The sequence below is a fragment of the Ambystoma mexicanum genome, unplaced genomic scaffold (assembly GCF_040938575.1).
Source record: "Ambystoma mexicanum isolate Mex_15411 unplaced genomic scaffold, UKY_AmexF1_1 Mex_scaf46, whole genome shotgun sequence".
NCBI lineage: Eukaryota > Metazoa > Chordata > Amphibia > Caudata > Ambystomatidae > Ambystoma > Ambystoma mexicanum.
Genome location: NW_027182462.1, coordinates 483,519 through 511,195, shown reverse-complemented (window position 1 = coordinate 511,195; position 27,677 = coordinate 483,519). Strand labels below are relative to the sequence as shown.

The following is a 27,677-nucleotide window of genomic DNA, read 5'->3' as shown; positions in this document are numbered from 1 at the left end:
TTTAAGCATGGGATTCGAGCACCGTTCCCAAACAGACGAGGTGGCCGAGTGGTTAAGGCGATGGACTGCTAATCCATTGTGCTCTGCACGCGTGGGTTCGAATCCCACCTTCGTCGTATTTTTTCTTTATAGTCTGCATTTAAACATAGACCAAAGTCTTTCAACCTCCCTGTGAAAGACAGGAATGAGTACAGATATGGAAATAGAGATGTAAAAATAAGTTCATTGGTGCAGGCGGAGAATGAAATTAGTCAAAGACTTTCCTCGTAGGTTTCCATTCTTTACTATTATAGGAGCCAAAATCAGCGCAGTTAGTAAACTCCCAAGCTTACATCCCAAATTCTTTTTTCTTTTAGTTGTCTGCCTTTTACATGTTCCTTTTGCCATCATTCTGACCTGCTATCTAAACTCATGAACCTGTTCAGCATCCTACTCAATACATACATACCCGTAAAAGTACATACTCAAACGCATACCGACAATGTATCACCAACATAAGCACACACGCTTTCGCAAATCAGATGTATGATGACGTACTGAACACATGCAGAGATATACAGCCATTTTTACACAACCAGAAATTCATATACCTGGAGATCTACCTAGGTAAAAACCATGGTTTCTTTGCACTTTCTGTTGTTGGCTGTGAGCAAGCAGCAGGTGGCCTTGTAGCTCAGTGGCAGAGCACTGGTCTCGTAAACCAGGGGTCATGAGTTCAAACCTCATCAGGGCCTCGGGCGGATTATTTTCAAAAAGCACGGGGAAGAGAAGCCAGAGTTGCACCATCTACAGAGAACCTTTTATGACGGGATGCATCCTCATAATTGAAGTCTTCCACAGAAGGAGTGAAATAGAGTTCGAGAGGAAGGCCTAATGTTTTCAGGCAAAGACTGACAAAAACCTTGCAATGTCGCATGTAGCTGCTTTGGTGAAAAGACTGTTCAAGTTCACAATGCAACGGAGGGGTGTTCCCCATCTCCATACAATCATCTCTTTGATAATGTAAACGTGCCAGGCGTGTTGAAAGACAAAGACAGACACAACCGCACATACCAGTTGAAGAAAGACAGCCAGCAAACACATTTGTATAGAGGTAAGCAAGCCTCAATTAGAGATGTGAGTCCCTCCGTTTCTGCGGGAGTCCACAAGTTTAATAAAAAATGAACACATATCTTTCATGTTCTAATGATTACCAATCTTTCTGATTAGCTCTGCATAGCTCCAATGGCTATGTGTGTGTGTGTGTGTGTATGTGCCCGTGTGTGTAGGGGAAGGGGTCGGTAGATGTGTTCACGCAGAGCAAGTTGCATACATCGCCAACAGCCATTCTCTCCTGCTCCTGTGCATCCAGTTCGGAAGCGAACCCACCCAATTGTTCTATATGTCTGCTACCCTGACCGCATTCACACATCATTGGCTATTAGTATGCAGCTTGTGGGCGCTGTCAATGGGATATAAGCACCATTCCCCATGTCTGCAATAGCTAGACCAGATTCTGAGGTATGATGAGCAGGGGTCCAGGCACTTCGCCTGACGAACGCCGGGCTTAGCCCTGCCGGGCCTAGCCCTGAGGGGCCTAACTGGGCATGGCCCTGTGTAAGGTAGGGTGAGCAGGGGACCACTTGCAACTAACCTTCGGCACCAATCAGGCATGGAGAGGTCTGTGCAAATGCCCAGCCCTTTAGCAATCTCGATCTGCAAAACCTTCAACTCCTAATTCTCATGGCTCCCAGAAGCCCTAGCCCATATGCAAATGAGGCGAGTTCCTATCAGCATCCTTGTTCTGCTTGATTTTATCAAAGTGACTGCCTGATTAGTGAAAGGGTATTTATTCTCAGAGGTTTGCTTCAAAGGCGATAATGCAGTAAATAGACAACATTATTCTTTGTAAGTTGATATTGTCTCCTGGATCCTACTCCAGTAACCCTTTTTCTACCTTTACAAATGTCTTCCGTAAGTGGTGCTCAGCAGAAAATGGAGTATAATAACAGTTGACATTTTTTATTTTCTGTTCTATTTTCAAAAACCCTCCGTAGCTGTATTTAAAGCGCAAACACCCCATAAATAACTTGCAATGAGTATTCCATGTCTAAAAGGCAGAGGAGCTGTCATACAACATTAACTGACAATCAAGGAAACCTTGAGGTGAACCAAAAAATGTCCAGAACATTTATTGGTTCAATAATTCAGTTTTGAGGTGAATTAGTAAAAAGTTCCAAAGTTGCTCCAGGTGAGGCTTGAACTCACAACCTCGGCATTGCTCACTGCATGTACTGCTGTATAAGTACCGCGCGCTAACCGATTGCGCCACTGGAGCTGCTGTGTTTTGGTTTTCGACATGAAACTACACCCACAAACACACACACAAGTGTACAAAAGCACCCACAAGCTCTGGCATTGTCTTTTTAGCTGACACCAAATTATGGGTGCCTTGTAGTGCCCATATTGTGCCACTGGAGCTTACCTTTTAGCCTGATATACACTTTGCCACTGATGTTCAGCCAATGGTGCAGTCAAATGTCCCTTCTACATTTTTGTCATGCTGCAGGCAGTGCCACTGGAGCCAGCATGATGCTCTTCCTCATATTCAACACGTGTCAATTGAAACACCTCCCAATGTCATCTTGGCGATGCCTATAAACACCCCAGGACTTTGATGAATTTTTCTCAACAGCAAGTGAGGCAGTTTTCCTGCAAACGGCTGGATGTACCTCAACAAGGAACGCATTGTGGTTCTATTTTGAAGATGTTTGTGTTATTACCTGTAAAGACTTGAATGCCTAACATAATCCCTGTAGACGAGGTGGCCGAGTGGTTAAGGCGATGGACTGCTAATCTGCTGTACACGCGTGGTTTCGAATCCCACCTTTGTCGATTTTAACTTTTGAAATCTTTTTTAAACATCTGCATTGCTCTAAGCACCATTGCCATTGGCTTTCAAAGAACATACAGACAAAAGTGAAAATATGCATGTTAGTTGATTAAGAAGGACACAAACAAGGTTGTCGTGTTACTGGCAGGAATGCAATCTGCTGTGCTTGACTACCCTTTGAGCCAGAATCCGGATAGAAATTTAAAAAAGCAAAGGTAATATCCATATTGTCTCTCTGCTGCCATGTACATGTTTTTTTCAACTTTCACGCATCACATCTCCTCATTAGTCACCCTAAAATTGCACGGAATACGCACAAATTAGCTGCTCCTCAAAAAATCGGCCAGAAAAAAACAGGTCAAATCACAATCATATACATACATTCTCACACACCCTTCAAATATGTCTACCCAGTAAACATCATGTTGTGTGCTCGTTGTGTTGCTGTTATGCGTCGTAACCTGAGGGGCTCTGTAGCTCAGTGGCAGAGCACTGGTCTTGTAAACCAGGGGTCGTGAGTTCGATCCTCATCAGGGCCTCCAAATGGTAATTTTCTTGAACATTGTTGAATAGGAACTGATATTGCACATTGTACCTGTGCAACCTTTTACCAATGGATTCGGGCCTATAACAAAGCCACAAGCGCAAGGTGTCTGAATAGTCTGTGGGGAAGGTCGGCTTTCTGGACCTAATTTCTTCAAGAAAAAGACCTTGATAATTTTGTGATGACAGATGCAGATGATCACGGTGAAGCCCTTACTCTATTGAACAGTACAGCGGTTCTGGGTTGCACGCCTTTCTCTATTTTCAGGGACGTTGATGTGGCAAAATTTAATTGGAAAAGGGTTATTGCCATCACTCACTATTTAAATTCAATGACATCACAGGAAGCAGCAGCATCTGAACTTTGATCTTGGCTGGAAACGTTGAATGATGCCAAACACTGGGAAACTGGAGCTTGCGTTATGCTGGTTTTACTACTAATGGTGTGCCATACGGAAGCTCAAGCACCTTCCTCTGGATTAGTGTTGTGAACCCTCCAGGAGCTCTAGTTATATTTTTCTGAACTTCAACTTGATGTGTTTATCTATCAATGGCCGGGTAAGGAAGAACGAGTCAACGATCTTGTTTCTATTATGACAAACATGATCTATTTTTCACTGACTTTGCACCACCATTGTTTTATCTCTTCTTTAAGCATGGGACTCGAGCACCGTTCCCAAACAGACGAGGTGGCCGAGTGGTTAAGGCGATGGACTGCTAATCCATTGTGCTCTGCACGCGTGGGTTCGAATCCCACCTTCGTCGTATTTTTTCTTTATAGTCTGCATTTAAACATAGACCAAAGTCTTTCAACCTCCCTGTGAAAGACAGGAATGAGTACAGATATGGAAATAGAGATGTAAAAATAAGTTCATTGGTGCAGGCGGAGAATGAAATTAGTCAAAGACTTTCCTCGTAGGTTTCCATTCTTTACTATTATAGGAGCCAAAATCAGCGCAGTTAGTAAACTCCCAAGCTTACATCCCAAATTCTTTTTTCTTTTAGTTGTCTGCCTTTTACATGTTCCTTTTGCCATCATTCTGACCTGCTATCTAAACTCATGAACCTGTTCAGCATCCTACTCAATACATACATACCCGTAAAAGTACATACTCAAACGCATACCGACAATGTATCACCAACATAAGCACACACGCTTTCGCAAATCAGATGTATGATGACGTACTGAACACATGCAGAGATATACAGCCATTTTTACACAACCAGAAATTCATATACCTGGAGATCTACCTAGGTAAAAACCATGGTTTCTTTGCACTTTCTGTTGTTGGCTGTGAGCAAGCAGCAGGTGGCCTTGTAGCTCAGTGGCAGAGCACTGGTCTCGTAAACCAGGGGTCATGAGTTCAAACCTCATCAGGGCCTCGGGCGGATTATTTTCAAAAAGCACGGGGAAGAGAAGCCAGAGTTGCACCATCTACAGAGAACCTTTTATGACGGGATGCATCCTCATAATTGAAGTCTTCCACAGAAGGAGTGAAATAGAGTTCGAGAGGAAGGCCTAATGTTTTCAGGCAAAGACTGACAAAAACCTTGCAATGTCGCATGTAGCTGCTTTGGTGAAAAGACTGTTCAAGTTCACAATGCAACGGAGGGGTGTTCCCCATCTCCATACAATCATCTCTTTGATAATGTAAACGTGCCAGGCGTGTTGAAAGACAAAGACAGACACAACCGCACATACCAGTTGAAGAAAGACAGCCAGCAAACACATTTGTATAGAGGTAAGCAAGCCTCAATTAGAGATGTGAGTCCCTCCGTTTCTGCGGGAGTCCACAAGTTTAATAAAAAATGAACACATATCTTTCATGTTCTAATGATTACCAATCTTTCTGATTAGCTCTGCATAGCTCCAATGGCTATGTGTGTGTGTGTGTGTGTATGTGCCCGTGTGTGTAGGGGAAGGGGTCGGTAGATGTGTTCACGCAGAGCAAGTTGCATACATCGCCAACAGCCATTCTCTCCTGCTCCTGTGCATCCAGTTCGGAAGCGAACCCACCCAATTGTTCTATATGTCTGCTACCCTGACCGCATTCACACATCATTGGCTATTAGTATGCAGCTTGTGGGCGCTGTCAATGGGATATAAGCACCATTCCCCATGTCTGCAATAGCTAGACCAGATTCTGAGGTATGATGAGCAGGGGTCCAGGCACTTCGCCTGACGAACGCCGGGCTTAGCCCTGCCGGGCCTAGCCCTGAGGGGCCTAACTGGGCATGGCCCTGTGTAAGGTAGGGTGAGCAGGGGACCACTTGCAACTAACCTTCGGCACCAATCAGGCATGGAGAGGTCTGTGCAAATGCCCAGCCCTTTAGCAATCTCGATCTGCAAAACCTTCAACTCCTAATTCTCATGGCTCCCAGAAGCCCTAGCCCATATGCAAATGAGGCGAGTTCCTATCAGCATCCTTGTTCTGCTTGATTTTATCAAAGTGACTGCCTGATTAGTGAAAGGGTATTTATTCTCAGAGGTTTGCTTCAAAGGCGATAATGCAGTAAATAGACAACATTATTCTTTGTAAGTTGATATTGTCTCCTGGATCCTACTCCAGTAACCCTTTTTCTACCTTTACAAATGTCTTCCGTAAGTGGTGCTCAGCAGAAAATGGAGTATAATAACAGTTGACATTTTTTATTTTCTGTTCTATTTTCAAAAACCCTCCGTAGCTGTATTTAAAGCGCAAACACCCCATAAATAACTTGCAATGAGTATTCCATGTCTAAAAGGCAGAGGAGCTGTCATACAACATTAACTGACAATCAAGGAAACCTTGAGGTGAACCAAAAAATGTCCAGAACATTTATTGGTTCAATAATTCAGTTTTGAGGTGAATTAGTAAAAAGTTCCAAAGTTGCTCCAGGTGAGGCTTGAACTCACAACCTCGGCATTGCTCACTGCATGCACTGCTGTATAAGTACCGCGCGCTAACCGATTGCGCCACTGGAGCTGCTGTGTTTTGGTTTTCGACATGAAACTACACCCACAAACACACACACAAGTGTACAAAAGCACCCACAAGCTCTGGCATTGTCTTTTTAGCTGACACCAAATTATGGGTGCCTTGTAGTGCCCATATTGTGCCACTGGAGCTTACCTTTTAGCCTGATATACACTTTGCCACTGATGTTCAGCCAATGGTGCAGTCAAATGTCCCTTCTACATTTTTGTCATGCTGCAGGCAGTGCCACTGGAGCCAGCATGATGCTCTTCCTCATATTCAACACGTGTCAATTGAAACACCTCCCAATGTCATCTTGGCGATGCCTATAAACACCCCAGGACTTTGATGAATTTTTCTCAACAGCAAGTGAGGCAGTTTTCCTGCAAACGGCTGGATGTACCTCAACAAGGAACGCATTGTGGTTCTATTTTGAAGATGTTTGTGTTATTACCTGTAAAGACTTGAATGCCTAACATAATCCCTGTAGACGAGGTGGCCGAGTGGTTAAGGCGATGGACTGCTAATCTGCTGTACACGCGTGGTTTCGAATCCCACCTTTGTCGATTTTAACTTTTGAAATCTTTTTTAAACATCTGCATTGCTCTAAGCACCATTGCCATTGGCTTTCAAAGAACATACAGACAAAAGTGAAAATATGCATGTTAGTTGATTAAGAAGGACACAAACAAGGTTGTCGTGTTACTGGCAGGAATGCAATCTGCTGTGCTTGACTACCCTTTGAGCCAGAATCCGGATAGAAATTTAAAAAAGCAAAGGTAATATCCATATTGTCTCTCTGCTGCCATGTACATGTTTTTTTCAACTTTCACGCATCACATCTCCTCATTAGTCACCCTAAAATTGCACGGAATACGCACAAATTAGCTGCTCCTCAAAAAATAGGCCAGAAAAAAACAGGTCAAATCACAATCATATACATACATTTTCACACACCCTTCAAATATGTCTACCCAGTAAACATCATGTTGTGTGCTCGTTGTGTTGCTGTTATGCAACGTAACCTGAGGGGCTCTGTAGCTCAGTGGCAGAGCACTGGTCTTGTAAACCAGGGGTCGTGAGTTCGATCCTCATCAGGGCCTCCAAATGGTAATTTTCTTGAACATTGTTGAATAGGAACTGATATTGCACATTGTACCTGTGCAACCTTTTACCAATGGATTCGGGCCTATAACAAAGCCACAAGCGCAAGGTGTCTGAATAGTCTGTGGGGAAGGTCGGCTTTCTGGACCTAATTTCTTCAAGAAAAAGACCTTGATAATTTTGTGATGACAGATGCAGATGATCACGGTGAAGCCCTTACTCTATTGAACAGTACAGCGGTTCTGGGTTGCACGCCTTTCTCTATTTTCAGGGACGTTGATGTGGCAAAATTTAATTGGAAAAGGGTTATTGCCATCACTCACTATTTAAATTCAATGACATCACAGGAAGCAGCAGCATCTGAACTTTGATCTTGGCTGGAAACGTTGAATGATGCCAAACACTGGGAAACTGGAGCTTGCGTTATGCTGGTTTTACTACTAATGGTGTGCCATACGGAAGCTCAAGCACCTTCCTCTGGATTAGTGTTGTGAACCCTCCAGGAGCTCTAGTTATATTTTTCTGAACTTCAACTTGATGTGTTTATCTATCAATGGCCGGGTAAGGAAGAACGAGTCAACGATCTTGTTTCTATTATGACAAACATGATCTATTTTTCACTGACTTTGCACCACCATTGTTTTATCTCTTCTTTAAGCATGGGATTCGAGCACCGTTCCCAAACAGACGAGGTGGCCGAGTGGTTAAGGCGATGGACTGCTAATCCATTGTGCTCTGCACGCGTGGGTTCGAATCCCACCTTCGTCGTATTTTTTCTTTATAGTCTGCATTTAAACATAGACCAAAGTCTTTCAACCTCCCTGTGAAAGACAGGAATGAGTACAGATATGGAAATAGAGATGTAAAAATAAGTTCATTGGTGCAGGCGGAGAATGAAATTAGTCAAAGACTTTCCTCGTAGGTTTCCATTCTTTACTATTATAGGAGCCAAAATCAGCGCAGTTAGTAAACTCCCAAGCTTACATCCCAAATTCTTTTTTCTTTTAGTTGTCTGCCTTTTACATGTTCCTTTTGCCATCATTCTGACCTGCTATCTAAACTCATGAACCTGTTCAGCATCCTACTCAATACATACATACCCGTAAAAGTACATACTCAAACGCATACCGACAATGTATCACCAACATAAGCACACACGCTTTCGCAAATCAGATGTATGATGACGTACTGAACACATGCAGAGATATACAGCCATTTTTACACAACCAGAAATTCATATACCTGGAGATCTACCTAGGTAAAAACCATGGTTTCTTTGCACTTTCTGTTGTTGGCTGTGAGCAAGCAGCAGGTGGCCTTGTAGCTCAGTGGCAGAGCACTGGTCTCGTAAACCAGGGGTCATGAGTTCAAACCTCATCAGGGCCTCGGGCGGATTATTTTCAAAAAGCACGGGGAAGAGAAGCCAGAGTTGCACCATCTACAGAGAACCTTTTATGACGGGATGCATCCTCATAATTGAAGTCTTCCACAGAAGGAGTGAAATAGAGTTCGAGAGGAAGGCCTAATGTTTTCAGGCAAAGACTGACAAAAACCTTGCAATGTCGCATGTAGCTGCTTTGGTGAAAAGACTGTTCAAGTTCACAATGCAACGGAGGGGTGTTCCCCATCTCCATACAATCATCTCTTTGATAATGTAAACGTGCCAGGCGTGTTGAAAGACAAAGACAGACACAACCGCACATACCAGTTGAAGAAAGACAGCCAGCAAACACATTTGTATAGAGGTAAGCAAGCCTCAATTAGAGATGTGAGTCCCTCCGTTTCTGCGGGAGTCCACAAGTTTAATAAAAAATGAACACATATCTTTCATGTTCTAATGATTACCAATCTTTCTGATTAGCTCTGCATAGCTCCAATGGCTATGTGTGTGTGTGTGTGTGTATGTGCCCGTGTGTGTAGGGGAAGGGGTCGGTAGATGTGTTCACGCAGAGCAAGTTGCATACATCGCCAACAGCCATTCTCTCCTGCTCCTGTGCATCCAGTTCGGAAGCGAACCCACCCAATTGTTCTATATGTCTGCTACCCTGACCGCATTCACACATCATTGGCTATTAGTATGCAGCTTGTGGGCGCTGTCAATGGGATATAAGCACCATTCCCCATGTCTGCAATAGCTAGACCAGATTCTGAGGTATGATGAGCAGGGGTCCAGGCACTTCGCCTGACGAACGCCGGGCTTAGCCCTGCCGGGCCTAGCCCTGAGGGGCCTAACTGGGCATGGCCCTGTGTAAGGTAGGGTGAGCAGGGGACCACTTGCAACTAACCTTCGGCACCAATCAGGCATGGAGAGGTCTGTGCAAATGCCCAGCCCTTTAGCAATCTCGATCTGCAAAACCTTCAACTCCTAATTCTCATGGCTCCCAGAAGCCCTAGCCCATATGCAAATGAGGCGAGTTCCTATCAGCATCCTTGTTCTGCTTGATTTTATCAAAGTGACTGCCTGATTAGTGAAAGGGTATTTATTCTCAGAGGTTTGCTTCAAAGGCGATAATGCAGTAAATAGACAACATTATTCTTTGTAAGTTGATATTGTCTCCTGGATCCTACTCCAGTAACCCTTTTTCTACCTTTACAAATGTCTTCCGTAAGTGGTGCTCAGCAGAAAATGGAGTATAATAACAGTTGACATTTTTTATTTTCTGTTCTATTTTCAAAAACCCTCCGTAGCTGTATTTAAAGCGCAAACACCCCATAAATAACTTGCAATGAGTATTCCATGTCTAAAAGGCAGAGGAGCTGTCATACAACATTAACTGACAATCAAGGAAACCTTGAGGTGAACCAAAAAATGTCCAGAACATTTATTGGTTCAATAATTCAGTTTTGAGGTGAATTAGTAAAAAGTTCCAAAGTTGCTCCAGGTGAGGCTTGAACTCACAACCTCGGCATTGCTCACTGCATGTACTGCTGTATAAGTACCGCGCGCTAACCGATTGCGCCACTGGAGCTGCTGTGTTTTGGTTTTCGACATGAAACTACACCCACAAACACACACACAAGTGTACAAAAGCACCCACAAGCTCTGGCATTGTCTTTTTAGCTGACACCAAATTATGGGTGCCTTGTAGTGCCCATATTGTGCCACTGGAGCTTACCTTTTAGCCTGATATACACTTTGCCACTGATGTTCAGCCAATGGTGCAGTCAAATGTCCCTTCTACATTTTTGTCATGCTGCAGGCAGTGCCACTGGAGCCAGCATGATGCTCTTCCTCATATTCAACACGTGTCAATTGAAACACCTCCCAATGTCATCTTGGCGATGCCTATAAACACCCCAGGACTTTGATGAATTTTTCTCAACAGCAAGTGAGGCAGTTTTCCTGCAAACGGCTGGATGTACCTCAACAAGGAACGCATTGTGGTTCTATTTTGAAGATGTTTGTGTTATTACCTGTAAAGACTTGAATGCCTAACATAATCCCTGTAGACGAGGTGGCCGAGTGGTTAAGGCGATGGACTGCTAATCTGCTGTACACGCGTGGTTTCGAATCCCACCTTTGTCGATTTTAACTTTTGAAATCTTTTTTAAACATCTGCATTGCTCTAAGCACCATTGCCATTGGCTTTCAAAGAACATACAGACAAAAGTGAAAATATGCATGTTAGTTGATTAAGAAGGACACAAACAAGGTTGTCGTGTTACTGGCAGGAATGCAATCTGCTGTGCTTGACTACCCTTTGAGCCAGAATCCGGATAGAAATTTAAAAAAGCAAAGGTAATATCCATATTGTCTCTCTGCTGCCATGTACATGTTTTTTTCAACTTTCACGCATCACATCTCCTCATTAGTCACCCTAAAATTGCACGGAATACGCACAAATTAGCTGCTCCTCAAAAAATCGGCCAGAAAAAAACAGGTCAAATCACAATCATATACATACATTCTCACACACCCTTCAAATATGTCTACCCAGTAAACATCATGTTGTGTGCTCGTTGTGTTGCTGTTATGCGTCGTAACCTGAGGGGCTCTGTAGCTCAGTGGCAGAGCACTGGTCTTGTAAACCAGGGGTCGTGAGTTCGATCCTCATCAGGGCCTCCAAATGGTAATTTTCTTGAACATTGTTGAATAGGAACTGATATTGCACATTGTACCTGTGCAACCTTTTACCAATGGATTCGGGCCTATAACAAAGCCACAAGCGCAAGGTGTCTGAATAGTCTGTGGGGAAGGTCGGCTTTCTGGACCTAATTTCTTCAAGAAAAAGACCTTGATAATCTTGTGATGACAGATGCAGATGATCACGGTGAAGCCCTTACTCTATTGAACAGTACAGCGGTTCTGGGTTGCACGCCTTTCTCTATTTTCAGGGACGTTGATGTGGCAAAATTTAATTGGAAAAGGGTTATTGCCATCACTCACTATTTAAATTCAATGACATCACAGGAAGCAGCAGCATCTGAACTTTGATCTTGGCTGGAAACGTTGAATGATGCCAAACACTGGGAAACTGGAGCTTGCGTTATGCTGGTTTTACTACTAATGGTGTGCCATACGGAAGCTCAAGCACCTTCCTCTGGATTAGTGTTGTGAACCCTCCAGGAGCTCTTGTTATATTTTTCTGAACTTCAACTTGATGTGTTTATCTATCAATGGCCGGGTAAGGAAGAACGAGTCAACGATCTTGTTTCTATTATGACAAACATGATCTATTTTTCACTGACTTTGCACCACCATTGTTTTATCTCTTCTTTAAGCATGGGACTCGAGCACCGTTGCCAAACAGACGAGGTGGCCGAGTGGTTAAGGCGATGGACTGCTAATCCATTGTGCTCTGCACGCGTGGGTTCGAATCCCACCTTCGTCGTATTTTTTCTTTATAGTCTGCATTTAAACATAGACCAAAGTCTTTCAACCTCCCTGTGAAAGACAGGAATGAGTACAGATATGGAAATAGAGATGTAAAAATAAGTTCATTGGTGCAGGCGGAGAATGAAATTAGTCAAAGACTTTCCTCGTAGGTTTCCATTCTTTACTATTATAGGAGCCAAAATCAGCGCAGTTAGTAAACTCCCAAGCTTACATCCCAAATTCTTTTTTCTTTTAGTTGTCTGCCTTTTACATGTTCCTTTTGCCATCATTCTGACCTGCTATCTAAACTCATGAACCTGTTCAGCATCCTACTCAATACATACATACCCGTAAAAGTACATACTCAAACGCATACCGACAATGTATCACCAACATAAGCACACACGCTTTCGCAAATCAGATGTATGATGACGTACTGAACACATGCAGAGATATACAGCCATTTTTACACAACCAGAAATTCATATACCTGGAGATCTACCTAGGTAAAAACCATGGTTTCTTTGCACTTTCTGTTGTTGGCTGTGAGCAAGCAGCAGGTGGCCTTGTAGCTCAGTGGCAGAGCACTGGTCTCGTAAACCAGGGGTCATGAGTTCAAACCTCATCAGGGCCTCGGGCGGATTATTTTCAAAAAGCACGGGGAAGAGAAGCCAGAGTTGCACCATCTACAGAGAACCTTTTATGACGGGATGCATCCTCATAATTGAAGTCTTCCACAGAAGGAGTGAAATAGAGTTCGAGAGGAAGGCCTAATGTTTTCAGGCAAAGACTGACAAAAACCTTGCAATGTCGCATGTAGCTGCTTTGGTGAAAAGACTGTTCAAGTTCACAATGCAACGGAGGGGTGTTCCCCATCTCCATACAATCATCTCTTTGATAATGTAAACGTGCCAGGCGTGTTGAAAGACAAAGACAGACACAACCGCACATACCAGTTGAAGAAAGACAGCCAGCAAACACATTTGTATAGAGGTAAGCAAGCCTCAATTAGAGATGTGAGTCCCTCCGTTTCTGCGGGAGTCCACAAGTTTAATAAAAAATGAACACATATCTTTCATGTTCTAATGATTACCAATCTTTCTGATTAGCTCTGCATAGCTCCAATGGCTATGTGTGTGTGTGTGTGTGTATGTGCCCGTGTGTGTAGGGGAAGGGGTCGGTAGATGTGTTCACGCAGAGCAAGTTGCATACATCGCCAACAGCCATTCTCTCCTGCTCCTGTGCATCCAGTTCGGAAGCGAACCCACCCAATTGTTCTATATGTCTGCTACCCTGACCGCATTCACACATCATTGGCTATTAGTATGCAGCTTGTGGGCGCTGTCAATGGGATATAAGCACCATTCCCCATGTCTGCAATAGCTAGACCAGATTCTGAGGTATGATGAGCAGGGGTCCAGGCACTTCGCCTGACGAACGCCGGGCTTAGCCCTGCCGGGCCTAGCCCTGAGGGGCCTAACTGGGCATGGCCCTGTGTAAGGTAGGGTGAGCAGGGGACCACTTGCAACTAACCTTCGGCACCAATCAGGCATGGAGAGGTCTGTGCAAATGCCCAGCCCTTTAGCAATCTCGATCTGCAAAACCTTCAACTCCTAATTCTCATGGCTCCCAGAAGCCCTAGCCCATATGCAAATGAGGCGAGTTCCTATCAGCATCCTTGTTCTGCTTGATTTTATCAAAGTGACTGCCTGATTAGTGAAAGGGTATTTATTCTCAGAGGTTTGCTTCAAAGGCGATAATGCAGTAAATAGACAACATTATTCTTTGTAAGTTGATATTGTCTCCTGGATCCTACTCCAGTAACCCTTTTTCTACCTTTACAAATGTCTTCCGTAAGTGGTGCTCAGCAGAAAATGGAGTATAATAACAGTTGACATTTTTTATTTTCTGTTCTATTTTCAAAAACCCTCCGTAGCTGTATTTAAAGCGCAAACACCCCATAAATAACTTGCAATGAGTATTCCATGTCTAAAAGGCAGAGGAGCTGTCATACAACATTAACTGACAATCAAGGAAACCTTGAGGTGAACCAAAAAATGTCCAGAACATTTATTGGTTCAATAATTCAGTTTTGAGGTGAATTAGTAAAAAGTTCCAAAGTTGCTCCAGGTGAGGCTTGAACTCACAACCTCGGCATTGCTCACTGCATGTACTGCTGTATAAGTACCGCGCGCTAACCGATTGCGCCACTGGAGCTGCTGTGTTTTGGTTTTCGACATGAAACTACACCCACAAACACACACACAAGTGTACAAAAGCACCCACAAGCTCTGGCATTGTCTTTTTAGCTGACACCAAATTATGGGTGCCTTGTAGTGCCCATATTGTGCCACTGGAGCTTACCTTTTAGCCTGATATACACTTTGCCACTGATGTTCAGCCAATGGTGCAGTCAAATGTCCCTTCTACATTTTTGTCATGCTGCAGGCAGTGCCACTGGAGCCAGCATGATGCTCTTCCTCATATTCAACACGTGTCAATTGAAACACCTCCCAATGTCATCTTGGCGATGCCTATAAACACCCCAGGACTTTGATGAATTTTTCTCAACAGCAAGTGAGGCAGTTTTCCTGCAAACGGCTGGATGTACCTCAACAAGGAACGCATTGTGGTTCTATTTTGAAGATGTTTGTGTTATTACCTGTAAAGACTTGAATGCCTAACATAATCCCTGTAGACGAGGTGGCCGAGTGGTTAAGGCGATGGACTGCTAATCTGCTGTACACGCGTGGTTTCGAATCCCACCTTTGTCGATTTTAACTTTTGAAATCTTTTTTAAACATCTGCATTGCTCTAAGCACCATTGCCATTGGCTTTCAAAGAACATACAGACAAAAGTGAAAATATGCATGTTAGTTGATTAAGAAGGACACAAACAAGGTTGTCGTGTTACTGGCAGGAATGCAATCTGCTGTGCTTGACTACCCTTTGAGCCAGAATCCGGATAGAAATTTAAAAAAGCAAAGGTAATATCCATATTGTCTCTCTGCTGCCATGTACATGTTTTTTTCAACTTTCACGCATCACATCTCCTCATTAGTCACCCTAAAATTGCACGGAATACGCACAAATTAGCTGCTCCTCAAAAAATCGGCCAGAAAAAAACAGGTCAAATCACAATCATATACATACATTCTCACACACCCTTCAAATATGTCTACCCAGTAAACATCATGTTGTGTGCTCGTTGTGTTGCTGTTATGCGTCGTAACCTGAGGGGCTCTGTAGCTCAGTGGCAGAGCACTGGTCTTGTAAACCAGGGGTCGTGAGTTCGATCCTCATCAGGGCCTCCAAATGGTAATTTTCTTGAACATTGTTGAATAGGAACTGATATTGCACATTGTACCTGTGCAACCTTTTACCAATGGATTCGGGCCTATAACAAAGCCACAAGCGCAAGGTGTCTGAATAGTCTGTGGGGAAGGTCGGCTTTCTGGACCTAATTTCTTCAAGAAAAAGACCTTGATAATTTTGTGATGACAGATGCAGATGATCACGGTGAAGCCCTTACTCTATTGAACAGTACAGCGGTTCTGGGTTGCACGCCTTTCTCTATTTTCAGGGACGTTGATGTGGCAAAATTTAATTGGAAAAGGGTTATTGCCATCACTCACTATTTAAATTCAATGACATCACAGGAAGCAGCAGCATCTGAACTTTGATCTTGGCTGGAAACGTTGAATGATGCCAAACACTGGGAAACTGGAGCTTGCGTTATGCTGGTTTTACTACTAATGGTGTGCCATACGGAAGCTCAAGCACCTTCCTCTGGATTAGTGTTGTGAACCCTCCAGGAGCTCTTGTTATATTTTTCTGAACTTCAACTTGATGTGTTTATCTATCAATGGCCGGGTAAGGAAGAACGAGTCAACGATCTTGTTTCTATTATGACAAACATGATCTATTTTTCACTGACTTTGCACCACCATTGTTTTATCTCTTCTTTAAGCATGGGATTCGAGCACCGTTCCCAAACAGACGAGGTGGCCGAGTGGTTAAGGCGATGGACTGCTAATCCATTGTGCTCTGCACGCGTGGGTTCGAATCCCACCTTCGTCGTATTTTTTCTTTATAGTCTGCATTTAAACATAGACCAAAGTCTTTCAACCTCCCTGTGAAAGACAGGAATGAGTACAGATATGGAAATAGAGATGTAAAAATAAGTTCATTGGTGCAGGCGGAGAATGAAATTAGTCAAAGACTTTCCTCGTAGGTTTCCATTCTTTACTATTATAGGAGCCAAAATCAGCGCAGTTAGTAAACTCCCAAGCTTACATCCCAAATTCTTTTTTCTTTTAGTTGTCTGCCTTTTACATGTTCCTTTTGCCATCATTCTGACCTGCTATCTAAACTCATGAACCTGTTCAGCATCCTACTCAATACATACATACCCGTAAAAGTACATACTCAAACGCATACCGACAATGTATCACCAACATAAGCACACACGCTTTCGCAAATCAGATGTATGATGACGTACTGAACACATGCAGAGATATACAGCCATTTTTACACAACCAGAAATTCATATACCTGGAGATCTACCTAGGTAAAAACCATGGTTTCTTTGCACTTTCTGTTGTTGGCTGTGAGCAAGCAGCAGGTGGCCTTGTAGCTCAGTGGCAGAGCACTGGTCTCGTAAACCAGGGGTCATGAGTTCAAACCTCATCAGGGCCTCGGGCGGATTATTTTCAAAAAGCACGGGGAAGAGAAGCCAGAGTTGCACCATCTACAGAGAACCTTTTATGACGGGATGCATCCTCATAATTGAAGTCTTCCACAGAAGGAGTGAAATAGAGTTCGAGAGGAAGGCCTAATGTTTTCAGGCAAAGACTGACAAAAACCTTGCAATGTCGCATGTAGCTGCTTTGGTGAAAAGACTGTTCAAGTTCACAATGCAACGGAGGGGTGTTCCCCATCTCCATACAATCATCTCTTTGATAATGTAAACGTGCCAGGCGTGTTGAAAGACAAAGACAGACACAACCGCACATACCAGTTGAAGAAAGACAGCCAGCAAACACATTTGTATAGAGGTAAGCAAGCCTCAATTAGAGATGTGAGTCCCTCCGTTTCTGCGGGAGTCCACAAGTTTAATAAAAAATGAACACATATCTTTCATGTTCTAATGATTACCAATCTTTCTGATTAGCTCTGCATAGCTCCAATGGCTATGTGTGTGTGTGTGTGTGTATGTGCCCGTGTGTGTAGGGGAAGGGGTCGGTAGATGTGTTCACGCAGAGCAAGTTGCATACATCGCCAACAGCCATTCTCTCCTGCTCCTGTGCATCCAGTTCGGAAGCGAACCCACCCAATTGTTCTATATGTCTGCTACCCTGACCGCATTCACACATCATTGGCTATTAGTATGCAGCTTGTGGGCGCTGTCAATGGGATATAAGCACCATTCCCCATGTCTGCAATAGCTAGACCAGATTCTGAGGTATGATGAGCAGGGGTCCAGGCACTTCGCCTGACGAACGCCGGGCTTAGCCCTGCCGGGCCTAGCCCTGAGGGGCCTAACTGGGCATGGCCCTGTGTAAGGTAGGGTGAGCAGGGGACCACTTGCAACTAACCTTCGGCACCAATCAGGCATGGAGAGGTCTGTGCAAATGCCCAGCCCTTTAGCAATCTCGATCTGCAAAACCTTCAACTCCTAATTCTCATGGCTCCCAGAAGCCCTAGCCCATATGCAAATGAGGCGAGTTCCTATCAGCATCCTTGTTCTGCTTGATTTTATCAAAGTGACTGCCTGATTAGTGAAAGGGTATTTATTCTCAGAGGTTTGCTTCAAAGGCGATAATGCAGTAAATAGACAACATTATTCTTTGTAAGTTGATATTGTCTCCTGGATCCTACTCCAGTAACCCTTTTTCTACCTTTACAAATGTCTTCCGTAAGTGGTGCTCAGCAGAAAATGGAGTATAATAACAGTTGACATTTTTTATTTTCTGTTCTATTTTCAAAAACCCTCCGTAGCTGTATTTAAAGCGCAAACACCCCATAAATAACTTGCAATGAGTATTCCATGTCTAAAAGGCAGAGGAGCTGTCATACAACATTAACTGACAATCAAGGAAACCTTGAGGTGAACCAAAAAATGTCCAGAACATTTATTGGTTCAATAATTCAGTTTTGAGGTGAATTAGTAAAAAGTTCCAAAGTTGCTCCAGGTGAGGCTTGAACTCACAACCTCGGCATTGCTCACTGCATGTACTGCTGTATAAGTACCGCGCGCTAACCGATTGCGCCACTGGAGCTGCTGTGTTTTGGTTTTCGACATGAAACTACACCCACAAACACACACACAAGTGTACAAAAGCACCCACAAGCTCTGGCATTGTCTTTTTAGCTGACACCAAATTATGGGTGCCTTGTAGTGCCCATATTGTGCCACTGGAGCTTACCTTTTAGCCTGATATACACTTTGCCACTGATGTTCAGCCAATGGTGCAGTCAAATGTCCCTTCTACATTTTTGTCATGCTGCAGGCAGTGCCACTGGAGCCAGCATGATGCTCTTCCTCATATTCAACACGTGTCAATTGAAACACCTCCCAATGTCATCTTGGCGATGCCTATAAACACCCCAGGACTTTGATGAATTTTTCTCAACAGCAAGTGAGGCAGTTTTCCTGCAAACGGCTGGATGTACCTCAACAAGGAACGCATTGTGGTTCTATTTTGAAGATGTTTGTGTTATTACCTGTAAAGACTTGAATGCCTAACATAATCCCTGTAGACGAGGTGGCCGAGTGGTTAAGGCGATGGACTGCTAATCTGCTGTACACGCGTGGTTTCGAATCCCACCTTTGTCGATTTTAACTTTTGAAATCTTTTTTAAACATCTGCATTGCTCTAAGCACCATTGCCATTGGCTTTCAAAGAACATACAGACAAAAGTGAAAATATGCATGTTAGTTGATTAAGAAGGACACAAACAAGGTTGTCGTGTTACTGGCAGGAATGCAATCTGCTGTGCTTGACTACCCTTTGAGCCAGAATCCGGATAGAAATTTAAAAAAGCAAAGGTAATATCCATATTGTCTCTCTGCTGCCATGTACATGTTTTTTTCAACTTTCACGCATCACATCTCCTCATTAGTCACCCTAAAATTGCACGGAATACGCACAAATTAGCTGCTCCTCAAAAAATCGGCCAGAAAAAAACAGGTCAAATCACAATCATATACATACATTCTCACACACCCTTCAAATATGTCTACCCAGTAAACATCATGTTGTGTGCTCGTTGTGTTGCTGTTATGCGTCGTAACCTGAGGGGCTCTGTAGCTCAGTGGCAGAGCACTGGTCTTGTAAACCAGGGGTCGTGAGTTCGATCCTCATCAGGGCCTCCAAATGGTAATTTTCTTGAACATTGTTGAATAGGAACTGATATTGCACATTGTACCTGTGCAACCTTTTACCAATGGATTCGGGCCTATAACAAAGCCACAAGCGCAAGGTGTCTGAATAGTCTGTGGGGAAGGTCGGCTTTCTGGACCTAATTTCTTCAAGAAAAAGACCTTGATAATCTTGTGATGACAGATGCAGATGATCACGGTGAAGCCCTTACTCTATTGAACAGTACAGCGGTTCTGGGTTGCACGCCTTTCTCTATTTTCAGGGACGTTGATGTGGCAAAATTTAATTGGAAAAGGGTTATTGCCATCACTCACTATTTAAATTCAATGACATCACAGGAAGCAGCAGCATCTGAACTTTGATCTTGGCTGGAAACGTTGAATGATGCCAAACACTGGGAAACTGGAGCTTGCGTTATGCTGGTTTTACTACTAATGGTGTGCCATACGGAAGCTCAAGCACCTTCCTCTGGATTAGTGTTGTGAACCCTCCAGGAGCTCTTGTTATATTTTTCTGAACTTCAACTTGATGTGTTTATCTATCAATGGCCGGGTAAGGAAGAACGAGTCAACGATCTTGTTTCTATTATGACAAACATGATCTATTTTTCACTGACTTTGCACCACCATTGTTTTATCTCTTCTTTAAGCATGGGACTCGAGCACCGTTCCCAAACAGACGAGGTGGCCGAGTGGTTAAGGCGATGGACTGCTAATCCATTGTGCTCTGCACGCGTGGGTTCGAATCCCACCTTCGTCGTATTTTTTCTTTATAGTCTGCATTTAAACATAGACCAAAGTCTTTCAACCTCCCTGTGAAAGACAGGAATGAGTACAGATATGGAAATAGAGATGTAAAAATAAGTTCATTGGTGCAGGCGGAGAATGAAATTAGTCAAAGACTTTCCTCGTAGGTTTCCATTCTTTACTATTATAGGAGCCAAAATCAGCGCAGTTAGTAAACTCCCAAGCTTACATCCCAAATTCTTTTTTCTTTTAGTTGTCTGCCTTTTACATGTTCCTTTTGCCATCATTCTGACCTGCTATCTAAACTCATGAACCTGTTCAGCATCCTACTCAATACATACATACCCGTAAAAGTACATACTCAAACGCATACCGACAATGTATCACCAACATAAGCACACACGCTTTCGCAAATCAGATGTATGATGACGTACTGAACACATGCAGAGATATACAGCCATTTTTACACAACCAGAAATTCATATACCTGGAGATCTACCTAGGTAAAAACCATGGTTTCTTTGCACTTTCTGTTGTTGGCTGTGAGCAAGCAGCAGGTGGCCTTGTAGCTCAGTGGCAGAGCACTGGTCTCGTAAACCAGGGGTCATGAGTTCAAACCTCATCAGGGCCTCGGGCGGATTATTTTCAAAAAGCACGGGGAAGAGAAGCCAGAGTTGCACCATCTACAGAGAACCTTTTATGACGGGATGCATCCTCATAATTGAAGTCTTCCACAGAAGGAGTGAAATAGAGTTCGAGAGGAAGGCCTAATGTTTTCAGGCAAAGACTGACAAAAACCTTGCAATGTCGCATGTAGCTGCTTTGGTGAAAAGACTGTTCAAGTTCACAATGCAACGGAGGGGTGTTCCCCATCTCCATACAATCATCTCTTTGATAATGTAAACGTGCCAGGCGTGTTGAAAGACAAAGACAGACACAACCGCACATACCAGTTGAAGAAAGACAGCCAGCAAACACATTTGTATAGAGGTAAGCAAGCCTCAATTAGAGATGTGAGTCCCTCCGTTTCTGCGGGAGTCCACAAGTTTAATAAAAAATGAACACATATCTTTCATGTTCTAATGATTACCAATCTTTCTGATTAGCTCTGCATAGCTCCAATGGCTATGTGTGTGTGTGTGTGTGTATGTGCCCGTGTGTGTAGGGGAAGGGGTCGGTAGATGTGTTCACGCAGAGCAAGTTGCATACATCGCCAACAGCCATTCTCTCCTGCTCCTGTGCATCCAGTTCGGAAGCGAACCCACCCAATTGTTCTATATGTCTGCTACCCTGACCGCATTCACACATCATTGGCTATTAGTATGCAGCTTGTGGGCGCTGTCAATGGGATATAAGCACCATTCCCCATGTCTGCAATAGCTAGACCAGATTCTGAGGTATGATGAGCAGGGGTCCAGGCACTTCGCCTGACGAACGCCGGGCTTAGCCCTGCCGGGCCTAGCCCTGAGGGGCCTAACTGGGCATGGCCCTGTGTAAGGTAGGGTGAGCAGGGGACCACTTGCAACTAACCTTCGGCACCAATCAGGCATGGAGGGCAGGCAAATGCCCAGCCCTTTAGCAATCTCGATCTGCAAAACCTTCAACTCCTAATTCTCATGGCTCCCAGAAGCCCTAGCCCATATGCAAATGAGGCGAGTTCCTATCAGCATCCTTGTTCTGCTTGATTTTATCAAAGTGACTGCCTGATTAGTGAAAGGGTATTTATTCTCAGAGGTTTGCTTCAAAGGCGATAATGCAGTAAATAGACAACATTATTCTTTGTAAGTTGATATTGTCTCCTGGATCCTACTCCAGTAACCCTTTTTCTACCTTTACAAATGTCTTCCGTAAGTGGTGCTCAGCAGAAAATGGAGTATAATAACAGTTGACATTTTTTATTTTCTGTTCTATTTTCAAAAACCCTCCGTAGCTGTATTTAAAGCGCAAACACCCCATAAATAACTTGCAATGAGTATTCCATGTCTAAAAGGCAGAGGAGCTGTCATACAACATTAACTGACAATCAAGGAAACCTTGAGGTGAACCAAAAAATGTCCAGAACATTTATTGGTTCAATAATTCAGTTTTGAGGTGAATTAGTAAAAAGTTCCAAAGTTGCTCCAGGTGAGGCTTGAACTCACAACCTCGGCATTGCTCACTGCATGTACTGCTGTATAAGTACCGCGCGCTAACCGATTGCGCCACTGGAGCTGCTGTGTTTTGGTTTTCGACATGAAACTACACCCACAAACACACACACAAGTGTACAAAAGCACCCACAAGCTCTGGCATTGTCTTTTTAGCTGACACCAAATTATGGGTGCCTTGTAGTGCCCATATTGTGCCACTGGAGCTTACCTTTTAGCCTGATATACACTTTGCCACTGATGTTCAGCCAATGGTGCAGTCAAATGTCCCTTCTACATTTTTGTCATGCTGCAGGCAGTGCCACTGGAGCCAGCATGATGCTCTTCCTCATATTCAACACGTGTCAATTGAAACACCTCCCAATGTCATCTTGGCGATGCCTATAAACACCCCAGGACTTTGATGAATTTTTCTCAACAGCAAGTGAGGCAGTTTTCCTGCAAACGGCTGGATGTACCTCAACAAGGAACGCATTGTGGTTCTATTTTGAAGATGTTTGTGTTATTACCTGTAAAGACTTGAATGCCTAACATAATCCCTGTAGACGAGGTGGCCGAGTGGTTAAGGCGATGGACTGCTAATCTGCTGTACACGCGTGGTTTCGAATCCCACCTTTGTCGATTTTAACTTTTGAAATCTTTTTTAAACATCTGCATTGCTCTAAGCACCATTGCCATTGGCTTTCAAAGAACATACAGACAAAAGTGAAAATATGCATGTTAGTTGATTAAGAAGGACACAAACAAGGTTGTCGTGTTACTGGCAGGAATGCAATCTGCTGTGCTTGACTACCCTTTGAGCCAGAATCCGGATAGAAATTTAAAAAAGCAAAGGTAATATCCATATTGTCTCTCTGCTGCCATGTACATGTTTTTTTCAACTTTCACGCATCACATCTCCTCATTAGTCACCCTAAAATTGCACGGAATACGCACAAATTAGCTGCTCCTCAAAAAATCGGCCAGAAAAAAACAGGTCAAATCACAATCATATACATACATTCTCACACACCCTTCAAATATGTCTACCCAGTAAACATCATGTTGTGTGCTCGTTGTGTTGCTGTTATGCGTTGTAACCTGAGGGGCTCTGTAGCTCAGTGGCAGAGCACTGGTCTTGTAAACCAGGGGTCGTGAGTTCGATCCTCATCAGGGCCTCCAAATGGTAATTTTCTTGAACATTGTTGAATAGGAACTGATATTGCACATTGTACCTGTGCAACCTTTTACCAATGGATTCGGGCCTATAACAAAGCCACAAGCGCAAGGTGTCTGAATAGTCTGTGGGGAAGGTCGGCTTTCTGGACCTAATTTCTTCAAGAAAAAGACCTTGATAATTTTGTGATGACAGATGCAGATGATCACGGTGAAGCCCTTACTCTATTGAACAGTACAGCGGTTCTGGGTTGCACGCCTTTCTCTATTTTCAGGGACGTTGATGTGGCAAAATTTAATTGGAAAAGGGTTATTGCCATCACTCACTATTTAAATTCAATGACATCACAGGAAGCAGCAGCATCTGAACTTTGATCTTGGCTGGAAACGTTGAATGATGCCAAACACTGGGAAACTGGAGCTTGCGTTATGCTGGTTTTACTACTAATGGTGTGCCATACGGAAGCTCAAGCACCTTCCTCTGGATTAGTGTTGTGAACCCTCCAGGAGCTCTAGTTATATTTTTCTGAACTTCAACTTGATGTGTTTATCTATCAATGGCCGGGTAAGGAAGAACGAGTCAACGATCTTGTTTCTATTATGACAAACATGATCTATTTTTCACTGACTTTGCACCACCATTGTTTTATCTCTTCTTTAAGCATGGGATTCGAGCACCGTTCCCAAACAGACGAGGTGGCCGAGTGGTTAAGGCGATGGACTGCTAATCCATTGTGCTCTGCACGCGTGGGTTCGAATCCCACCTTCGTCGTATTTTTTCTTTATAGTCTGCATTTAAACATAGACCAAAGTCTTTCAACCTCCCTGTGAAAGACAGGAATGAGTACAGATATGGAAATAGAGATGTAAAAATAAGTTCATTGGTGCAGGCGGAGAATGAAATTAGTCAAAGACTTTCCTCGTAGGTTTCCATTCTTTACTATTATAGGAGCCAAAATCAGCGCAGTTAGTAAACTCCCAAGCTTACATCCCAAATTCTTTTTTCTTTTAGTTGTCTGCCTTTTACATGTTCCTTTTGCCATCATTCTGACCTGCTATCTAAACTCATGAACCTGTTCAGCATCCTACTCAATACATACATACCCGTAAAAGTACATACTCAAACGCATACCGACAATGTATCACCAACATAAGCACACACGCTTTCGCAAATCAGATGTATGATGACGTACTGAACACATGCAGAGATATACAGCCATTTTTACACAACCAGAAATTCATATACCTGGAGATCTACCTAGGTAAAAACCATGGTTTCTTTGCACTTTCTGTTGTTGGCTGTGAGCAAGCAGCAGGTGGCCTTGTAGCTCAGTGGCAGAGCACTGGTCTCGTAAACCAGGGGTCATGAGTTCAAACCTCATCAGGGCCTCGGGCGGATTATTTTCAAAAAGCACGGGGAAGAGAAGCCAGAGTTGCACCATCTACAGAGAACCTTTTATGACGGGATGCATCCTCATAATTGAAGTCTTCCACAGAAGGAGTGAAATAGAGTTCGAGAGGAAGGCCTAATGTTTTCAGGCAAAGACTGACAAAAACCTTGCAATGTCGCATGTAGCTGCTTTGGTGAAAAGACTGTTCAAGTTCACAATGCAACGGAGGGGTGTTCCCCATCTCCATACAATCATCTCTTTGATAATGTAAACGTGCCAGGCGTGTTGAAAGACAAAGACAGACACAACCGCACATACCAGTTGAAGAAAGACAGCCAGCAAACACATTTGTATAGAGGTAAGCAAGCCTCAATTAGAGATGTGAGTCCCTCCGTTTCTGCGGGAGTCCACAAGTTTAATAAAAAATGAACACATATCTTTCATGTTCTAATGATTACCAATCTTTCTGATTAGCTCTGCATAGCTCCAATGGCTATGTGTGTATGTGTGTGTGTATGTGCCCGTGTGTGTAGGGGAAGGGGTCGGTAGATGTGTTCACGCAGAGCAAGTTGCATACATCGCCAACAGCCATTCTCTCCTGCTCCTGTGCATCCAGTTCGGAAGCGAACCCACCCAATTGTTCTATATGTCTGCTACCCTGACCGCATTCACACATCATTGGCTATTAGTATGCAGCTTGTGGGCGCTGTCAATGGGATATAAGCACCATTCCCCATGTCTGCAATAGCTAGACCAGATTCTGAGGTATGATGAGCAGGGGTCCAGGCACTTCGCCTGACGAACGCCGGGCTTAGCCCTGCCGGGCCTAGCCCTGAGGGGCCTAACTGGGCATGGCCCTGTGTAAGGTAGGGTGAGCAGGGGACCACTTGCAACTAACCTTCGGCACCAATCAGGCATGGAGAGGTCTGTGCAAATGCCCAGCCCTTTAGCAATCTCGATCTGCAAAACCTTCAACTCCTAATTCTCATGGCTCCCAGAAGCCCTAGCCCATATGCAAATGAGGCGAGTTCCTATCAGCATCCTTGTTCTGCTTGATTTTATCAAAGTGACTGCCTGATTAGTGAAAGGGTATTTATTCTCAGAGGTTTGCTTCAAAGGCGATAATGCAGTAAATAGACAACATTATTCTTTGTAAGTTGATATTGTCTCCTGGATCCTACTCCAGTAACCCTTTTTCTACCTTTACAAATGTCTTCCGTAAGTGGTGCTCAGCAGAAAATGGAGTATAATAACAGTTGACATTTTTTATTTTCTGTTCTATTTTCAAAAACCCTCCGTAGCTGTATTTAAAGCGCAAACACCCCATAAATAACTTGCAATGAGTATTCCATGTCTAAAAGGCAGAGGAGCTGTCATACAACATTAACTGACAATCAAGGAAACCTTGAGGTGAACCAAAAAATGTCCAGAACATTTATTGGTTCAATAATTCAGTTTTGAGGTGAATTAGTAAAAAGTTCCAAAGTTGCTCCAGGTGAGGCTTGAACTCACAACCTCGGCATTGCTCACTGCATGTACTGCTGTATAAGTACCGCGCGCTAACCGATTGCGCCACTGGAGCTGCTGTGTTTTGGTTTTCGACATGAAACTACACCCACAAACACACACACAAGTGTACAAAAGCACCCACAAGCTCTGGCATTGTCTTTTTAGCTGACACCAAATTATGGGTGCCTTGTAGTGCCCATATTGTGCCACTGGAGCTTACCTTTTAGCCTGATATACACTTTGCCACTGATGTTCAGCCAATGGTGCAGTCAAATGTCCCTTCTACATTTTTGTCATGCTGCAGGCAGTGCCACTGGAGCCAGCATGATGCTCTTCCTCATATTCAACACGTGTCAATTGAAACACCTCCCAATGTCATCTTGGCGATGCCTATAAACACCCCAGGACTTTGATGAATTTTTCTCAACAGCAAGTGAGGCAGTTTTCCTGCAAACGGCTGGATGTACCTCAACAAGGAACGCATTGTGGTTCTATTTTGAAGATGTTTGTGTTATTACCTGTAAAGACTTGAATGCCTAACATAATCCCTGTAGACGAGGTGGCCGAGTGGTTAAGGCGATGAACTGCTAATCTGCTGTACACGCGTGGTTTCGAATCCCACCTTTGTTGATTTTAACTTTTGAAATCTTTTTTAAACATCTGCATTGCTCTAAGCACCATTGCCATTGGCTTTCAAAGAACATACAGACAAAAGTGAAAATATGCATGTTAGTTGATTAAGAAGGACACAAACAAGGTTGTCGTGTTACTGGCAGGAATGCAATCTGCTGTGCTTGACTACCCTTTGAGCCAGAATCCGGATAGAAATTTAAAAAAGCAAAGGTAATATCCATATTGTCTCTCTGCTGCCATGTACATGTTTTTTTCAACTTTCACGCATCACATCTCCTCATTAGTCACCCTAAAATTGCACGGAATACGCACAAATTAGCTGCTCCTCAAAAAATCGGCCAGAAAAAAACAGGTCAAATCACAATCATATACATACATTCTCACACACCCTTCAAATATGTCTACCCAGTAAACATCAT

The 27,677-nt window shown here is 43.5% G+C and overlaps 27 non-coding genes across 27 annotated transcripts; 20 read left to right on the top strand and 7 right to left on the bottom strand.

Moving 5' to 3' along the window:
* The first annotated feature begins 34 nt into the window (after window positions 1-34).
* Window positions 35-116, top strand: TRNAS-GCU (transfer RNA serine (anticodon GCU)). Its single transcript has one exon. It is a non-coding gene; the product is annotated as a tRNA-Ser (tRNA).
* Window positions 117-662: 546 nt separating this feature from the next.
* TRNAT-CGU (transfer RNA threonine (anticodon CGU)) lies at window positions 663-734 on the top strand. Its single transcript has one exon. It is a non-coding gene; the product is annotated as a tRNA-Thr (tRNA).
* Window positions 735-2,222: 1,488 nt separating this feature from the next.
* On the bottom strand, window positions 2,223-2,317 carry TRNAI-UAU (transfer RNA isoleucine (anticodon UAU)). Its single transcript has 2 exons — window positions 2,280-2,317; window positions 2,223-2,258 (listed from the first exon to the last, which is right to left on the bottom strand). It is a non-coding gene; the product is annotated as a tRNA-Ile (tRNA).
* Window positions 2,318-3,339: 1,022 nt separating this feature from the next.
* Window positions 3,340-3,411, top strand: TRNAT-UGU (transfer RNA threonine (anticodon UGU)). Its single transcript has one exon. It is a non-coding gene; the product is annotated as a tRNA-Thr (tRNA).
* Window positions 3,412-4,098: 687 nt separating this feature from the next.
* TRNAS-GCU (transfer RNA serine (anticodon GCU)) lies at window positions 4,099-4,180 on the top strand. The gene has a single exon. It is a non-coding gene; the product is annotated as a tRNA-Ser (tRNA).
* Window positions 4,181-4,726: 546 nt separating this feature from the next.
* On the top strand, window positions 4,727-4,798 carry TRNAT-CGU (transfer RNA threonine (anticodon CGU)). The gene has a single exon. It is a non-coding gene; the product is annotated as a tRNA-Thr (tRNA).
* Window positions 4,799-6,286: 1,488 nt separating this feature from the next.
* TRNAI-UAU (transfer RNA isoleucine (anticodon UAU)) lies at window positions 6,287-6,381 on the bottom strand. Its single transcript has 2 exons — window positions 6,344-6,381; window positions 6,287-6,322 (listed from the first exon to the last, which is right to left on the bottom strand). It is a non-coding gene; the product is annotated as a tRNA-Ile (tRNA).
* A 1,022-nt stretch (window positions 6,382-7,403) lies between these two features.
* TRNAT-UGU (transfer RNA threonine (anticodon UGU)) lies at window positions 7,404-7,475 on the top strand. Its single transcript has one exon. It is a non-coding gene; the product is annotated as a tRNA-Thr (tRNA).
* Window positions 7,476-8,162: 687 nt separating this feature from the next.
* Window positions 8,163-8,244, top strand: TRNAS-GCU (transfer RNA serine (anticodon GCU)). Its single transcript has one exon. It is a non-coding gene; the product is annotated as a tRNA-Ser (tRNA).
* A 546-nt stretch (window positions 8,245-8,790) lies between these two features.
* On the top strand, window positions 8,791-8,862 carry TRNAT-CGU (transfer RNA threonine (anticodon CGU)). Its single transcript has one exon. It is a non-coding gene; the product is annotated as a tRNA-Thr (tRNA).
* Window positions 8,863-10,350: 1,488 nt separating this feature from the next.
* On the bottom strand, window positions 10,351-10,445 carry TRNAI-UAU (transfer RNA isoleucine (anticodon UAU)). Its single transcript has 2 exons — window positions 10,408-10,445; window positions 10,351-10,386 (listed from the first exon to the last, which is right to left on the bottom strand). It is a non-coding gene; the product is annotated as a tRNA-Ile (tRNA).
* Window positions 10,446-11,467: 1,022 nt separating this feature from the next.
* On the top strand, window positions 11,468-11,539 carry TRNAT-UGU (transfer RNA threonine (anticodon UGU)). Its single transcript has one exon. It is a non-coding gene; the product is annotated as a tRNA-Thr (tRNA).
* A 687-nt stretch (window positions 11,540-12,226) lies between these two features.
* TRNAS-GCU (transfer RNA serine (anticodon GCU)) lies at window positions 12,227-12,308 on the top strand. Its single transcript has one exon. It is a non-coding gene; the product is annotated as a tRNA-Ser (tRNA).
* Window positions 12,309-12,854: 546 nt separating this feature from the next.
* TRNAT-CGU (transfer RNA threonine (anticodon CGU)) lies at window positions 12,855-12,926 on the top strand. Its single transcript has one exon. It is a non-coding gene; the product is annotated as a tRNA-Thr (tRNA).
* A 1,488-nt stretch (window positions 12,927-14,414) lies between these two features.
* TRNAI-UAU (transfer RNA isoleucine (anticodon UAU)) lies at window positions 14,415-14,509 on the bottom strand. Its single transcript has 2 exons — window positions 14,472-14,509; window positions 14,415-14,450 (listed from the first exon to the last, which is right to left on the bottom strand). It is a non-coding gene; the product is annotated as a tRNA-Ile (tRNA).
* Window positions 14,510-15,531: 1,022 nt separating this feature from the next.
* Window positions 15,532-15,603, top strand: TRNAT-UGU (transfer RNA threonine (anticodon UGU)). Its single transcript has one exon. It is a non-coding gene; the product is annotated as a tRNA-Thr (tRNA).
* A 687-nt stretch (window positions 15,604-16,290) lies between these two features.
* TRNAS-GCU (transfer RNA serine (anticodon GCU)) lies at window positions 16,291-16,372 on the top strand. The gene has a single exon. It is a non-coding gene; the product is annotated as a tRNA-Ser (tRNA).
* A 546-nt stretch (window positions 16,373-16,918) lies between these two features.
* TRNAT-CGU (transfer RNA threonine (anticodon CGU)) lies at window positions 16,919-16,990 on the top strand. The gene has a single exon. It is a non-coding gene; the product is annotated as a tRNA-Thr (tRNA).
* Window positions 16,991-18,478: 1,488 nt separating this feature from the next.
* On the bottom strand, window positions 18,479-18,573 carry TRNAI-UAU (transfer RNA isoleucine (anticodon UAU)). Its single transcript has 2 exons — window positions 18,536-18,573; window positions 18,479-18,514 (listed from the first exon to the last, which is right to left on the bottom strand). It is a non-coding gene; the product is annotated as a tRNA-Ile (tRNA).
* A 1,022-nt stretch (window positions 18,574-19,595) lies between these two features.
* TRNAT-UGU (transfer RNA threonine (anticodon UGU)) lies at window positions 19,596-19,667 on the top strand. Its single transcript has one exon. It is a non-coding gene; the product is annotated as a tRNA-Thr (tRNA).
* A 687-nt stretch (window positions 19,668-20,354) lies between these two features.
* On the top strand, window positions 20,355-20,436 carry TRNAS-GCU (transfer RNA serine (anticodon GCU)). The gene has a single exon. It is a non-coding gene; the product is annotated as a tRNA-Ser (tRNA).
* Window positions 20,437-20,982: 546 nt separating this feature from the next.
* On the top strand, window positions 20,983-21,054 carry TRNAT-CGU (transfer RNA threonine (anticodon CGU)). The gene has a single exon. It is a non-coding gene; the product is annotated as a tRNA-Thr (tRNA).
* A 1,485-nt stretch (window positions 21,055-22,539) lies between these two features.
* On the bottom strand, window positions 22,540-22,634 carry TRNAI-UAU (transfer RNA isoleucine (anticodon UAU)). Its single transcript has 2 exons — window positions 22,597-22,634; window positions 22,540-22,575 (listed from the first exon to the last, which is right to left on the bottom strand). It is a non-coding gene; the product is annotated as a tRNA-Ile (tRNA).
* A 1,022-nt stretch (window positions 22,635-23,656) lies between these two features.
* TRNAT-UGU (transfer RNA threonine (anticodon UGU)) lies at window positions 23,657-23,728 on the top strand. Its single transcript has one exon. It is a non-coding gene; the product is annotated as a tRNA-Thr (tRNA).
* A 687-nt stretch (window positions 23,729-24,415) lies between these two features.
* TRNAS-GCU (transfer RNA serine (anticodon GCU)) lies at window positions 24,416-24,497 on the top strand. Its single transcript has one exon. It is a non-coding gene; the product is annotated as a tRNA-Ser (tRNA).
* Window positions 24,498-25,043: 546 nt separating this feature from the next.
* Window positions 25,044-25,115, top strand: TRNAT-CGU (transfer RNA threonine (anticodon CGU)). The gene has a single exon. It is a non-coding gene; the product is annotated as a tRNA-Thr (tRNA).
* A 1,488-nt stretch (window positions 25,116-26,603) lies between these two features.
* On the bottom strand, window positions 26,604-26,698 carry TRNAI-UAU (transfer RNA isoleucine (anticodon UAU)). The gene is made up of 2 exons: window positions 26,661-26,698; window positions 26,604-26,639 (listed from the first exon to the last, which is right to left on the bottom strand). It is a non-coding gene; the product is annotated as a tRNA-Ile (tRNA).
* Between the last annotated feature and the right edge of the window lie 979 nt (window positions 26,699-27,677).